The sequence below is a fragment of the Phoxinus phoxinus genome, assembly GCF_949152265.1.
Source record: "Phoxinus phoxinus genome assembly, chromosome: 7".
Taxonomy (NCBI): Eukaryota; Metazoa; Chordata; class Actinopteri; order Cypriniformes; family Leuciscidae; genus Phoxinus; species Phoxinus phoxinus.
The window spans coordinates 22,112,036-22,126,863 of record NC_136882.1 but is presented as its reverse complement, the minus strand read 5'-3'; the positions used below and the strand labels follow the sequence as shown (position 1 = coordinate 22,126,863).

General features: G+C 36.3%; 1 long non-coding RNA gene across 1 annotated transcript in view; it reads left to right on the top strand.

The window, feature by feature from the left end:
- The window catches only part of LOC307001276, a 62,478-nt gene that overhangs the window by 23,484 nt on the left and 24,166 nt on the right, over positions 1-14,828 (top strand). The window contains exons 2-3 of the long non-coding RNA XR_013798198.1: positions 2,290-2,442; positions 14,022-14,175. This is a non-coding gene — a long non-coding RNA (uncharacterized lncRNA). The remainder of the gene's footprint in view (positions 1-2,289; positions 2,443-14,021; positions 14,176-14,828) is intronic.

The following is a 14,828-nucleotide window of genomic DNA, read 5'->3' as shown; positions in this document are numbered from 1 at the left end:
GATGTAGCGCTGCCTAGTTGGAAATCAACAAATTAAAGTTTGTGGCTAGTGTGTCCAGGGACAGCAGAACTTTCCTGTCCGTATCCAATTCACACAGGCAACAAATGCACAGTTCAGAGGATCTAATGGCTGGATTTGCTTCAAAGAAATTTTGTTTGTGGAATCAAATATATTTTTTAGATAGGCCTATTCAATGATGTGTTGAAATGAAATAAATTAATATTTTTTGAATGCTGATGCTATATGAGAAAACATTGTGTTTGCTTTTCTATTACTACTAGACTAGTATTATTATTAATAATTGAAACTTAAATTACTACTAGACTAGTATTATTATTAATAATTGAAACTTAAGGCAAACATAATTTTTTTCATATAATTTTTAATGAATTTGTTTAGCAGTTCTGTCTAATGATCTATTTGACAAAATTGTTAAATAAGTACAAAGACAAACATTCCTATGCATCTGTGCTGTCAAAATAAAAGTCCCACTTTGGGCACTAAATGGCCAAAAAGACAAACTTATCAGCATTCAGCGGATGACAACAACAAACAATTCCAAATATCATCCAACATATTGATTGACTACTAGTTTAATCTGTGGACCACAACTTATCCATTTTTGAAGAATATCCTGTCCACTCTTTTCAGTAGGCTATTGAACGTGAATGAAGACTGAGGCTGTCCCATATGTACTAGATCTCAAATGATCTGAAGCCATATGATAGCTTTGTGTGAGAAAAATCTAACTCTGCATCCACTGAACAGTTCATGGAAGTAGCAGCAATGTGGTGTTCTTCAATATGATTACCGGTAGACTGATTGAGGCCTGAACCCAGTTCACAATGACAAGAGGGAGTGTAAATAATGGCATTTATCTTTTTTTCTTTGCTTTTCTGTTTTTTTTCTACATCTAGCTGAATGTTGTTGATGTCCACTGTGGCTCTTTTCATTCTTATTTTATGGGGGTGTTTTTGAATAGTGGTTTGAGAACTGTATTAAACAGAATCATGTGATTTATTGTTGGGATTATTGCTGGTGGGGTTACTCAATCTGCTCACTAATATATATATTTTTTAGGGATTTGTTTGACAACGTGTGTCAATGATAAATCTGTCACCTGTAGAATGAGCAAAGAATGTGGGCATTCTGCCAAATGTGTGCGTTTGATTAATGCTGTCATGCCTCATGAGTTCTTATTTTGTCAGAGTTACATTAATGTAAGCTGCATGTCTCTGTATCAAAACTTAAGTTGTGGCTTTTTGACCATCTCGGTTAACTTTGAGGCCATCTATATAGTACTCTCCTATACGGGGACAAAAATAATTTGTGTAACCCAGAATAAGATTGAAGATTGAAGAATGACTTTCATTCTATGGATGTGGCGGATGTTGGTCAAATCTATCACAATGGACAAAAATTTAAAAAGAAAAAAAAAGTCTACGTTTATGTTCAAAGTAGAAAGTTTTTTTATTCATGTGCATGCACATGTTTAAGGTGGGATAAGACCACAACCAATTCTATTCAACTGATGTATCACAACATGTTATGGATTTACTCCAGTGTTAAGGTTGGCATATTAAAACAATGAGCGTTAAGAGAGTCTGATTGAAACGATATTTATCCCAATCCCTTGCTTTTGATGGTACCTCACTCGAGACGGTGAAACACAAAACAGTGGCTTGATCTCTTTTCTAAATCCCCCAAAAACTATACACTACTGTAGATGTGCTTAAAGGGATAATTCACCTAAAATTTTAAATGTCATTCAAAATCTGAATGACTTAATTTCTCTGTCGGTGAGAGAGAGAACTCTGATTGGCCTTTACAGTAAAAGCCAGTGGGGTCTAAAACAACATTGGACCTCATTGACTTTCTTGACTTTCATTGTGTGAACAACAATAAAAACACAGTGTTTGCACACTTCAGCTTGAAACCAAAGTGCACTGATTTTAACCCGTAGAGTGGGAGAAACAGAAAGATGCTCTTTGTGTGAACTAAAGACACCTAGCTTAACCCAGATGTTCTCCGACAGAACGTGCATGATATCAACCATTCCGACATTCCAGAGCCCTCCTATCATTTCCAAACACTGTGTGTCATTCCTCCTGTCTCCATGTGGTTCTGCTCAATGTTGGATACCTCACAGTCCCACAGGAGATTTTACAAAATATCTTGGTCTGAATAAAACATAAGTTTGTTTATTATTCATCATAGACAGCCAATAAAGATAAAGAAGTTCAAGAGAGGTCTAAGATACTACTAACCCCTGTCTTATCTTTCTCTTAGAAGCCCCATCTATCCAGAAATCCTGGTGTTTGCTGGAAGAAATACCCCTGATTCCATACAGAATAAATCTGCTTCACCTGTCTGGGAAAAGGTCACCTGACCACCCACCGGCAAGTCAAGACAGACCCCGCTGCCACACCAGGTGATAGACAGGTGTGTATGTGTGCGAGTCTGCCAAGCTTGATTAATTCTTTAATTTCTTTCTGTCTGATAATAATGATGATGGCTGGATGTTCTTAATTGAATTGGGGAAGTTCAAAGACAACTTATTAGTTTTTGGGGGCGCTTATCAGTTTAGAGCAGATCAAAGCAGATTTTTCCTGTTTCAGGATTACTGATTGACAACACGTACAAATAATGTGGGTTAATTTAACTGGCACATTCAAAGAGCAATACAAACGAGACAGAACCGTTTCCATTCAATTCACTCCATTTCACACCTGGTGCCCTGAATTATGTAGAACCACGAATGCCTGCAATATATTTGTTTCATTCAATAATAATTAACACTATTTTTTTTCTGTCACTGATGGAGATTAAGTGGCGTTCTTTTTGTAAACACTTAGGCTAAAGCATTTTAAACCTGCAATTAAACAGGTTGGTTTCAGGTCTCTGTGTATCACTCACAGTGGATTAAGATTAGCCCATTGCTGTTATGTTTAATCAACAGCTTACCTAACAGGAGATTTTTATTTATTTATTTTCGTCTTTAAACCTTCTTAAGATCCAATTGGATAAGTATATAATCTGATATTATAATTAACTGGAATAAAAGCTTATCCATGGATTCTTAAAATCTTTATCAGTGTGGTTATTGACTTTTACAAGGGCTTTTGATAGATATTAGTCAGATAGTTTATCTTAAGGTGCACTCAGTGGATAGCTTAAACAAAAATTAAAATTGTGATTTACTCAGCCTCATGTCATTCCCAGAAGATATGACTGACTTCTGTGAAACACAAAATATGTTTAGAATTAGAATGGGGGTCTAGTGTGGATTTGACCCCACTGTTTCATTGATTCACAAAAACAGTGGACACTTTCAGTGGTGAGTTCATGATGACATAATTGTCATTTTTGGTTGAAATGTGTAATTAATGTATAATTATGTTGTGCAGGTAATACAGTGAGGATGTATCTCTATTTAATCTAACTGTGTATCCAGTTTACCCATTTCTTATTAGATTTCAATCTGAATAATGTTTCCTTCAAATAAGTAAAATTCCTTTCCTTTGATGGTTTAATGTTTTTTCTGGACCTGAGCTGTGTATTCAAACAGGAAAACATGAAAAGTTCAGAGGTGGCAGGTATCAGTGCACAGCTTGGGTGAGTTAAAGAAGGATGTAAGCAATTTTTCTTTTTTTTCCGGGATAGCTATCACCTCCAATCTTCTGTAGGCAGCTACCTTAGAAGTGGTAAGTGGAGGGGTGCTTTACAATCTTGGTGACCTGCTGGAGCATTTATGAATTCAATAGACGTTTACTCATGTCTGCAGAGATGCGTGTTAGTCACAGATATATTGTGACCAAATGATACACACATTACTGTGCATTCATGATGAAAGCTTGTATGCCTCTGGTTTGGAATAATAAATGCCAAAGGGAGATGGAGTAAAGATGGTGTTGTTGTGTTCTAATGAGTGATTTACAGCAGATGTGCTTAGTACACCATGTTATCATTGGAATAACAATAACATTTAGCGACATGAGGTTGCTGTCTCTTCTGCTTTGAGGGTCTGATTCAGTATAGATTAAATCTGTGTTAATGAATGAGATGCAATACATAATCTTTATTTCAATTTTATTGACTACTTTATACTTTGTCATATGGATATTATTTCTGAACCTCTTGTGTTGTTCTGAGGGTGTTCCAGTTTGTATATGTGTGTGCATGTATTGGCAAAGCATTCAGATGTCCATGTGACGTCCCTAAAGCTTCTACTCAGTTTATCATGTGGAACATACAAACTCATACACAGTCGAAGCCCTTAAACTGCACCGAGGCACACTGTGATCTGTGCTAGTTACACTGGGTGAGGTTATTTCTGGAGGGAACTAGGTGACTTCCAGAAAAGGATGTTAGTGCCATTCATTGTCATCTGTCACAGTTGTGAGTGAAGAAACACTCGCCCACATACCAGTGTATTTATATACTCACTCTCTGAGTGAAAAGTGTGCATATTACTCTTGCAAAGTTCTGTTCAAGAAAGTAGCAAGTGTCATCTAGGCAGTGCTCATGTCTAGATTTGGTTACACGTGTCAACTAAAGAACAGCTTTTATGAACCCTTTCAATTTATATGTAGTTTTTGCTTGGTTTTCACCAAATATTAATACTTGAGCATGTTGATATGTTAATATAATCATCATCAGTGCTTGATAAATCGCATCATTCAATGTAAAATTGGGCAAAAAAGACTAAACCAATTGGGAATCACTGGTTTAAATGATTTTTTTTTTAAGGAATGTCAGTTCTGACCTTAACCCAACTGAATTCAATTCACTTAGGCTTGGCAGTACAGAAATACGAAATGAGCATACCTCACAGTTTCATGGTTAACCCCTCTTTTAAACAGTAGCACTCTCACACTCTGTTTTACACTAGTGGAAGGATTACTGGAGTGTGTGTGAGATGAGGTGATTTATTTTGGAGCACTCTTGGGTGTCAGTTTTGATTGAGAACCAGTGGAGGAGATCAGATGAGAGTGAGAGAGAGAGGACGCCACAGAACAGGCAGTGAGTTTTCATCATATTCATACCCACATCCAAGACTTACTGTATTCAAATGTATTTGTATAGAGCTTTTAACACATTTGTCTAAAGCAGCTTTACAGAAAATGCACGTTTCAAATATTACAATCACAAAAAAATAAGTGAAGTATTTGAAAAAACCAGTGGGAGCCCATCCATTGAATTCTCAAATAGTAATGTCCATACAGCAATAATATACATCTCTATTAGGTAATAAAAGCATGGCTGGTGAAAGTCATGTATTCAGCTAAACTGCTATGTTTCAATGTGTTATTTAGGCAATGATTACAGCTTGTGATCATAATGATTACAATATAAGGATAATATTTGGCAGTTTTAAATATCCATCCCAAGTTGGCGTTATCTTAGGTCTTCAGGAGTGTTGGCGTCCTTTGTGAGTGAACACACATACGCAATACGCATACTGTCACTATTGGCTGTAGTAGATAGCTGACGAAGACAAAGCATCCTTGAAACAGTCTTTAATAAGAAACTCGCAGGACAAAGAAACACAACCAACTTATCACTGATGACAAACAACAACATCATCAATGCTAGACAAGGGACTAACTCAAACAGAGGGCTTAAATACATGAGGGCAAACCGAGGAGCTGACGAGTTAATTGATGAGACACACCTGAACAGAATACTCAAATCAATATGTAACCATAGAAACAATCAGGCAGGGGACTAGGATGACAGAATTTATAGCAAATTGAAACAGAATAAAATGAAAACTGGAACAAAACAGAATACATACACATACATACAAACATACACATACATGCATTTCTACATACAGTCCGTACATATTTCAACATGCATATTTTAAAGTCTATTTTTAAACCACATGATAGTTTTGTGTGAGAAACTGCATATTTAAACTGGCATGTGATGTTTTAATCACATTTGACATCAAATCTGTTTTTTTTTTTTTTTGTCAATTTATAACTCTAAGGTTGTTTTGAATTACTTTGGCCTTCAGTTATATTGTGTAAATATTATTTGTAAATACTCAATTTAGGACATATTCCTTGACTCCAATGATAAAACAAACCACAGTGTTCCTAACCTGGAAGTAGTCAGACAATTGATCAAGCAGTCAGGACTACCTGACACACAGTCTCAACCACAGAGATTAATAGAGTATGTGACAGAAATATGTGACATACCTTAGTTGTGTGGTTTTGTGACAGACCATAATAATGTGTCTTTCCCACATACCAACAGAGACAGCGGGGCTGGTTGACACTTCTACAGAATAGGAGTAATTAACTGCCGATTACTGCAGAGAGTAAATATGCGTCTCAACACAAAAGACAAGTTTTCACACACAATTTCATAAATACTATAGGCCCACATTATGGCTGCATCCCAGACTATCCACTATTCATTATTAACTATTCTGGTAGATTTTTGGAGTATGCAAATATTCCCCATATATGTATGGGGCCTTTCCTCCGAGTACAAAAAGGGGGCAGTGTCTTCTCCAAAATATTGGATGAGAAAATAATCCATATTTCAAAAATAAAACAACTCAAATATTTCAAAATGTGACATTAAAAAGTGACTCATTTTTCTGAAGTAATGACAATAGCAGGTAAAGTTACAGAGAGAGAGTCCGCATTTCTCTTATCTCCCCTGAGCCCATTGAATTTCAACAGTGTAAATGTAAAAATGCTTGAAAATACTAACTTGATTATGTTTATGCTTGGTTTTTATAAATATAACTATTACTAATATTGTTACTATAAAAATTGGTTCTGAGGAAATAACTGTCCTCTGAAAATAACTCAACATACAGCCATTGTTGTCTAAATAGCTAGCAATAAAAGTTATAAAACATTTTTTTTGCTGAAATGTGAGGGGTGTACTCACTTTTGTGAGATACTGTGTATATATATATGAGACAAATTACTTTAGAGAGGAGCAATTTGCCAAATATATGCTCTATATTGCATATTAATTTGTATTTACCTAACCTGCTATTCAATATTTATGTATTTATTTATGTATGTATGAATAAATACATCACGTTTTTATGACAGCCACCATTTACATTTTTATTTAAAAAAAAGAGTATAGAAACATAATGATAGTTATTATACCGTTATTATTATAAAAAACTTCCTTATCTGTAATTTAAATGTACTACAAATAATTTAATTTAATTTAATTTTAACCTTTAATATTATATTGATGTACCTACTAGGGTTCCCTGTATAGTTTACTGCATTAGTTGAGAAGTATTTTTTACCTTGAGGAAATTTTACTGTACTGTACTGTACTGTACTGTACTGGATAAGAAATGTACTGTACCTGATAAGCCCCAAATTAATCGATATTGAATTGAATCAAATCCAAATCGTATCCCAAGCTTGTGAATCAAAATCGACACTGGAATTTGGAATTTGTCAATGTCCTAGTAGGCTTATTGGCAATTACAGAAGTATGCGATTCAAGACCCAGCCTAGGTCTTAATCATGCTCATGAAAGGTTAGGGAGTGAGGGAAGGAAGGAAATTCCAGTCATTTTCAGTTATAGAAATTCTCTACTGATTGAAGAAAAAAAAAGTTTTGTCAACATCAAACAATGGCTTTCTCCTCACTCTCTCCTTGTGCTGTCTCTAATCTCATCCTTAATGTCTCTCAGTCACTTAGTAAATATGGATGAAACAATTCAGCATTTGAAACTGATCCACAGAGAGACTGGAGACAGGGACTGTTGGGTCGTAACGGCACTAATTAAATCCAGCTAGTTGTCTGAGATTTTTAAGAGACGAATCCCCAAGTGTTGTCCAATTTTCCAGCGTTTGCGCATAACTCAGCACTCATAAATAATTTCGACACCTGAGCGCTCGAGACTCAAAACAAATGACGATACTGGCACTTCTCTTCTGTGATTTTTGAGCAATGACATAAATCTGCGGACTGAAAGCATTATGAGTGTCTCTGATCAAACATTACATGGCTGTCATACACACAATGCCTGTGCATACTCGTACAATAAGCGCATAGTTTGTCTTTTTTTCTCCGATTTACAGGAAGGGATGACTTCGCAAGGGGTTAGGATTAAGAGTGCCTGCTTTGATATATGAAGCTTTCCAGTTGCTGTCATTGGTCATTCAAACTCATGCAGATTGCCAGAAACGGCACGACTCAAGGCAGCGTGGGATATTTTTTAATGCTTTATCTCAGCAGTGTGCCTACACAGTCGATAAAAGGATGCTTGCGGCAGTGCAACAGAGAGAGAGAGGGGGAGAGAGAGAGAACATGAATGAGCACACAGTTGTGAAGGCCCTTAGTAATGGGTGATATATAACAGGGAGAGTTTTCTTGGGGCGGTTTAAAGTCTCCAGGAATCAAAACCTCTGTCAGAGGAGCACGTCATCCATGATAAAATTAGAATGTGTTGCCTAAATCCTCTCAGCTACTTTGTATTTAAAGGAGTTAGCATACACAAGCAAGTTCATAAGTCTTTATACCCTTATACAAAGTTATGTGGTGGCACCATGGTATCAGATTGCAATACTTTACCATGACAGTGGTAAAAAAGGTGTTTCAATCCTGGTACATTTCCAGAGGACACATTACCATGGTACTGTTTGGTACATAATGACTGTGAGTTTTTTTTTCTTTTTTCTTAAATGCACATAAATATAATTATTTCAGTTTGTATAGCACTGCTACTTGGGCGGAGTGATAACCGCAGCACCTGAGACGCGCCGTTGTTTCTTCTGTCAACAAAACCAACGTGATGTCTCAGGTGCTGCGGTTATCACTCCGCCCAAGTAGCAGTGCTTCGCCTTCAGAGAATATAGTTCCCAGTATACGGTTAAAATATTTCTGTGTCTCATGTGACTTTGTTTTTTGTACACTCTGTGACTATACAAATCACAACATGTAAATAGGAAAATGTTTGCGTTATTTTGTCACTTATTTGGATTAGTATGCTAGCTGCAACCATTTACATCCAGTCTTTGTGCTAAGCTAGGCTAGCGGTGGGTGCGTCAAACAGACTTATAGCACGCACGGAGATGAAAAAGGTATGTATGGACTTATCTAACTCTGGGGGATAAGGTGAATAGGCTAAAGTCCCAAAAAGTCGGAGTGTTCCTTTAACAATAGCACAGAACAGTATACGCACAATATCGGATTTGGATCGGCCTCGTCTGACCGATACCCGATCTGGCAAAAATGGCAGTATCGGAGCCGATACCGATACTGAATATCGGATCGATGCATCCCTAATTCAAATGCTATTTTTAATAGGATTTAGATTTGAATAAAGGTAACAACAGAATTAAGAATTATAATTCCAATTTTGTTAAAATTAAGATAAAATATAAAACTTTTAAAACTTTAATAACTATTATTATTAAATCCAACATTATTATTTTGTTCATTTAACTGTTCTAAATCATTCAGAACTTGGTTTAATTTTTTTTAATTTTATTTAATGAGGAGGGAGGGAGGATGGATGGATGGATGGATGGATGGATGGATGGATGTATATAGACAGACAGACAGACTGCCACCTATATAAACTTCTATTTAGTTTATATATTCCAATGTTTTAATAATTTAACAGTTGTGGGTCTGGATTAAAGAACACTACATTTCCCAGAACTTACTGTATATGTGACCAATTCAATTTAAGTTCTTCAATTCTGAATTTTGCACAACCCTACATGTTAAACAAAATAAACTTTTCTCTGCCTTTAGACAAACCATATGTGACATCTGCAACAGCCATATGTTTCCCCTATCAGTTTCTTCAGGTTTTAAGTCAAACCACTAGCCACAAACAAGCAGCCATTTTGGCTCCAACAGCCCTACGCTCATCATTTTAGGTGGAAAATATAACCTAAAGTATTCAGGGGTCAACCAAAAACATTTTAATAGTTACTTAGCGTCTAGCAAATCTCATTCACACAGATACACAGATTACTTTAACAGCTTGCTAATATTTAAAGAAACTGCCGTTGTGGGTACAGCTAGTCTCTTGTTGTTCTCCACACTCTCACTTTCCTATTTCTTCCTCTCATTTTTTCCTTTATTCTCACAGGTGGATAAATAGAAAGACATAATGGGGCCACTAAACGCAAAGTGCTCAACAAACAGAAACTCCCAAGACAAGTCTTTCAGCTTCCATTCACAGCAGCATGAATCGCTCATAAATGTACTGCCACATTATGTTAGGTCAGATAGAGGGTGGTGTGGCATTGTGGACAAGCATTTAGGCTGGAAACCGGAAGGCTAAAAGGTTTAGAGCCCACAAAAGACAATTCATCACCACTGAGCTTCTCATAAATTCACTTTACTTCTTGGTTTATCCGGTCACAAGTTGTCATACCCGTCAACAACTGGTGTTTACATTTTGTGGATGGAAAGGTTTCTGATTTTGTGACTATTTACCACTAAAGAAATACAAAGTTGTGTCATGAAACTGTAGATGGTGCATGCTGATCCTTAACTCAATTAGTTACCGATCACATTAGCTTGCTAATAAGCTTGCTGCTCAGCATTCAAATACTTGCTATTGTTTTCTGTGAGCAATCTGCAGCGCACTTTCAGAACACCTCCACCTTCCCCAGCTCCACCTGTATAGATCTGCTAAGGGGGTTATTTCATGTATGCTGTATGTGCAGCAGTATGTGTATCTGTATTTGCTCTGCAACAGCAGCAGCAGATCTGTTTCCACCAAGATAAAGTACATTAACATTGCCATATACATTACCATGCCAATCTCTCAGAGAGTTGTCATGCCAAAAATGTGTCACTTATTGTTGGTTTCAGGCATACTGAAAATGTTTAGGAAATCTTCTGCATATGGGCTTTAACTTGGATTTTATAAAATAAAAAATAAAAAATAAATTATACTGATTTCTTGATTCGATTTTGATTACAAGCTCAGATTTTAGATTTCTATTCTATTTTGATTCTGATTCACTGTTCCATATTTTAATCATAATGTCCATCTTAGGAATTCCCTCTCAGATAACACTGCAACTTATACGGGGAACATTTTAACTATGTATATTGTAAAAGTCAAACATTTATTAAATTAACAACAGGGGCTCAGAAAATACATTTCAATTGCTATTTTTAACAGATCTAATTAACACAATTTCTCTGTGAACTCCCATGAAAGTCTGTATTAAGTGAACTGTAACTGATTCTTATTTAATAATTTAATACAAGGACCAGCTCAAAAGAGTCATTTGTTTGTGAATTGGACCAAACTTTTTTCCGCCACATTAAACATTAAAGGGGTGGTTGATTATGATTTCACTTTTCTAACTTTAGTTAGTGTGTAATGTTGCTGTTTGAGCATAAACAACATCTGCAAAGCTACAACACTCAAAGTTCAAAGCAAAGGAAGATATTTTATTTTAAAGAAAACGTTTTTTAAAGACTACAATAAACGGCTGGTCATTCCTGCCGGGTTAGTGACATCACCAACCCTACATTTTACATAAACCCCGCCCCTGGGAACACGATTTATAGATTATCATGAATATGCTAATCAATGACTAGAAGATAGATAGAAGATACACATAAGCTACCTAAATTCATCAACTAACCATTCAGAAATGTCCTGTTGCTTCTGCATGTTGTCAATTCTTGAGTCTCTCCATCTTTGTCTGACTCCGGTTTGAACATAAAAGACTAAACGTTTTTAAAATGTTCAGTACGTGTCTGTGTGAGTGCAAGCTCTTGAAGCTCCACCCTCTTTGCCGGGAGCAGCAGTTCATTTGCATTTAAAGGGACAGGCACAAAAAACGGTGCGTTTTTGCTCACCCTCAAAAAGTGACAATTTTAACATGCTTGCTATATAAAGATATCTGTGGGGTATTTTGAGCTAAAACTTTCACACACACACACACTGGGGACATCAAAGACTTATTTTACATCTTGTGAAAAGGGCATTATACCATCCCTTTAAAATAAGTATTTGTTTGTGAATCAAATTTTGCACCGTGTATGTTTGATTGTCTAAAAAGAAGTGGTTCTAAAGAGTTATATTCAGTCTACATTGCTTGTTGACATCATACTGTATCACAGCCATTTTATTTTCTCACATTCAATACGAACCTCAAACTCAAGTAATATTACTTTTTTGGGGGTGGGGATTGTACATTCAGCAATGGAGAAACATCATGAGATTGTAAGAATCAATATTGAGATCATTCAAATGACGATTATTTAAATAGATCTATAGTTTTACCCAGACCAAATGTTACTACCAGGCGTAAACAGTGCTGTAAGTTGTTTTACTAAACAGCCTCTACTTACTCTTAATCAGTTTGCTAAATGTTTTACACATAGTATTACGACATTAAGAAGTTTCTTTCTAAACATTAAAATGCTATCAGGAAGATAACTGCATCGTCCCACATCAAGTGTTAATTACGCACAATAAACAAGAAATGAATTGGAAAAATTTGTGTTTTAATGAAGGCCTGTTAGAAGTAATAGCTATCTGACTTCACCTGAGGCCGGGAGGGGGGATCGTCATGGCAAACTTACCGAGGCATTTTTGTATTTCATAATTGCAGCGTAATTAGCATGCAGTTGTTTTTTTTCCTCTGTGGTCTGTGGATAATAGATATTATTTGAAGCATATTGCTGTATCATAGGGTGTAATTTCTTTTTAATTACAAGACAGTGATTACATGTCAGACAAAATCACATTGTTGATTCATGGCAGGAGTTGATTTACATGAGGAGACCAACGCTGACGGCAACCCACTGACACAAACACACGTTCAGACACGTTCACTTGCTTACCCAAAGTAAGAAACGTAGTACATAAGGCCGCCAGTAAATTGTTGAATGTTAATCTAGACCTTTTGACATTTTCCATGTCAACTGGTTTTCACAGAGGGAATTAAAAATATTAAACATACGCTCAGATGTTAAAGTCATCATGGCATTATATGATTGTAAACTCGAGTAATCCCCCATCATGCACCTCTCTCCTGCACCTTTTCATTTCCTGGAAATACTATACCATCTGCCTCTCAAAACCACAAGGCAAAGGATCATGGAGAAATACAGTACCATTGAAAACAAACTGGGCGAATGGATTCAGCTTAAATTACTTGATTTGATGTTTTTCCATGTGAATGCCAAAATCGTGTGTTCTGTAAATGTGTAGGTATTACTGTTGACAGCCTGTTCCCTGCCAGTTTTTTAAACTATCACTTATAAGGTCATGGCTTTTCCTGGTGATACGAGAAACTGCTTGCTTTCATTTTTTCATATGTACTCACCAATTCTGCCAGTTTTCTTCCAACAGTGCACACAGTTCCTTTCTGTTTGTCCTTCATTGTGTCCCTCGCATACATATCATCATCATCATCCTCCTTTCTTTCTGGATCTCCCACCCTTTATTGCCATCACTGAGTCTTGTCCACACTACATATGAATGTTTTCAAGATTAAATCATTCAATGCATTTTTTCTTCTTCTAAATTTAGTATAAATTTTAGCACCACTTGTACACAAAAATAATAGTTTTTCATAATTCCAAAATGCTATACATTTTTATTTTTTAAAATAAATATTTAAAAAATGTATATCAGAAAAAGTAGATGCAAATATATACAAACATAATCACATTGTATACATTGATATGTATTTGAGTGTATACATTTGATTACATATTTTAATTTTTGTATTACCATTTATTATTATTATTATTAACCCACAATAAATTAAAATTATTTCAGAGTAACAGAAATGTTTCTATGGATAAGTAATAGCTCAATATGCCCAAAAAAACTTTTTTTTTTTCCATTTACATGAGAACACTTGCATGAAATTATAAGTAAATAAGGCCCACTGTCTTTTTAATCTCTACTGACATGACACAGTGCAGGTCTTTTTGGGTTGAATTTGTAATCAGAATTTAAAGCAAAAATCTGTTTCCAGGCTTGTCTTTTAAGTTTGTCATCTGTCTTCTGCTGCTTTCTTTCAGTGACTCCTCTGTTGACTAACCGGACTTACACAGGCCGCCCAAATCCGGCCTGAATTCCCAAGTCCTGCTGCGATGTAAATCAGGTCTTTTTTTGCCTGTCATGGATACGGGATAAGCACGGCCCGCAGCTGCAGAAGTTTTACACACTGCCCCGGTATGTTCTTTATCTGTTCTCCCAGAGGTTACACACTCCCTCTTTTTCTTGTTCAGCTCACATTCACTCTAGCTAGCATGCACTCTCTCTCGCCATGTGATTCATGCTAGTTGCTATCTGGATAATCTCTCCCTCTCCTGCTCCCCTTCCCTCCCTCCACTCCTCTTTTCCTCCCTACTCTGCTGAGTATCTCTTTGACAGAACCTGATATAAACAGCCTTTGATTAAGCTCTGTGCGACCTAAAACAGTAAGTAGACGTGGTCTAGGGATGGAAAGAGCCAAATGTTTGACATTACAGTCACAACACACAATATTTGGGGTTGATTGTGTGACTTTAGCTGATTGTGTGATTTAATTTGTGCTAAGTTTTATAATGTAAACTAAGAGCGAAGTAGAAGGTCTAAACTGCGAGCTTGCTCTATGTTCTGGATGGTCGAGTTGCATCTAGTAGGGGATTCGCAATGTTTTTTGTTTCAAGCTAGCTTGACGCTGTGCAACAACTGTCACCTGTCAACAACATCTGCGGTGAACAGCTTGCCTTCACCGGATGATTGAGTTTGGCCATACCCGATGCCTCTGTCTCAAACTGTCGCATCTCAAATCTGTTCACTCTTCATCAGTTTTAAGATTTTTTGTGAACCTTTTTAGTGTC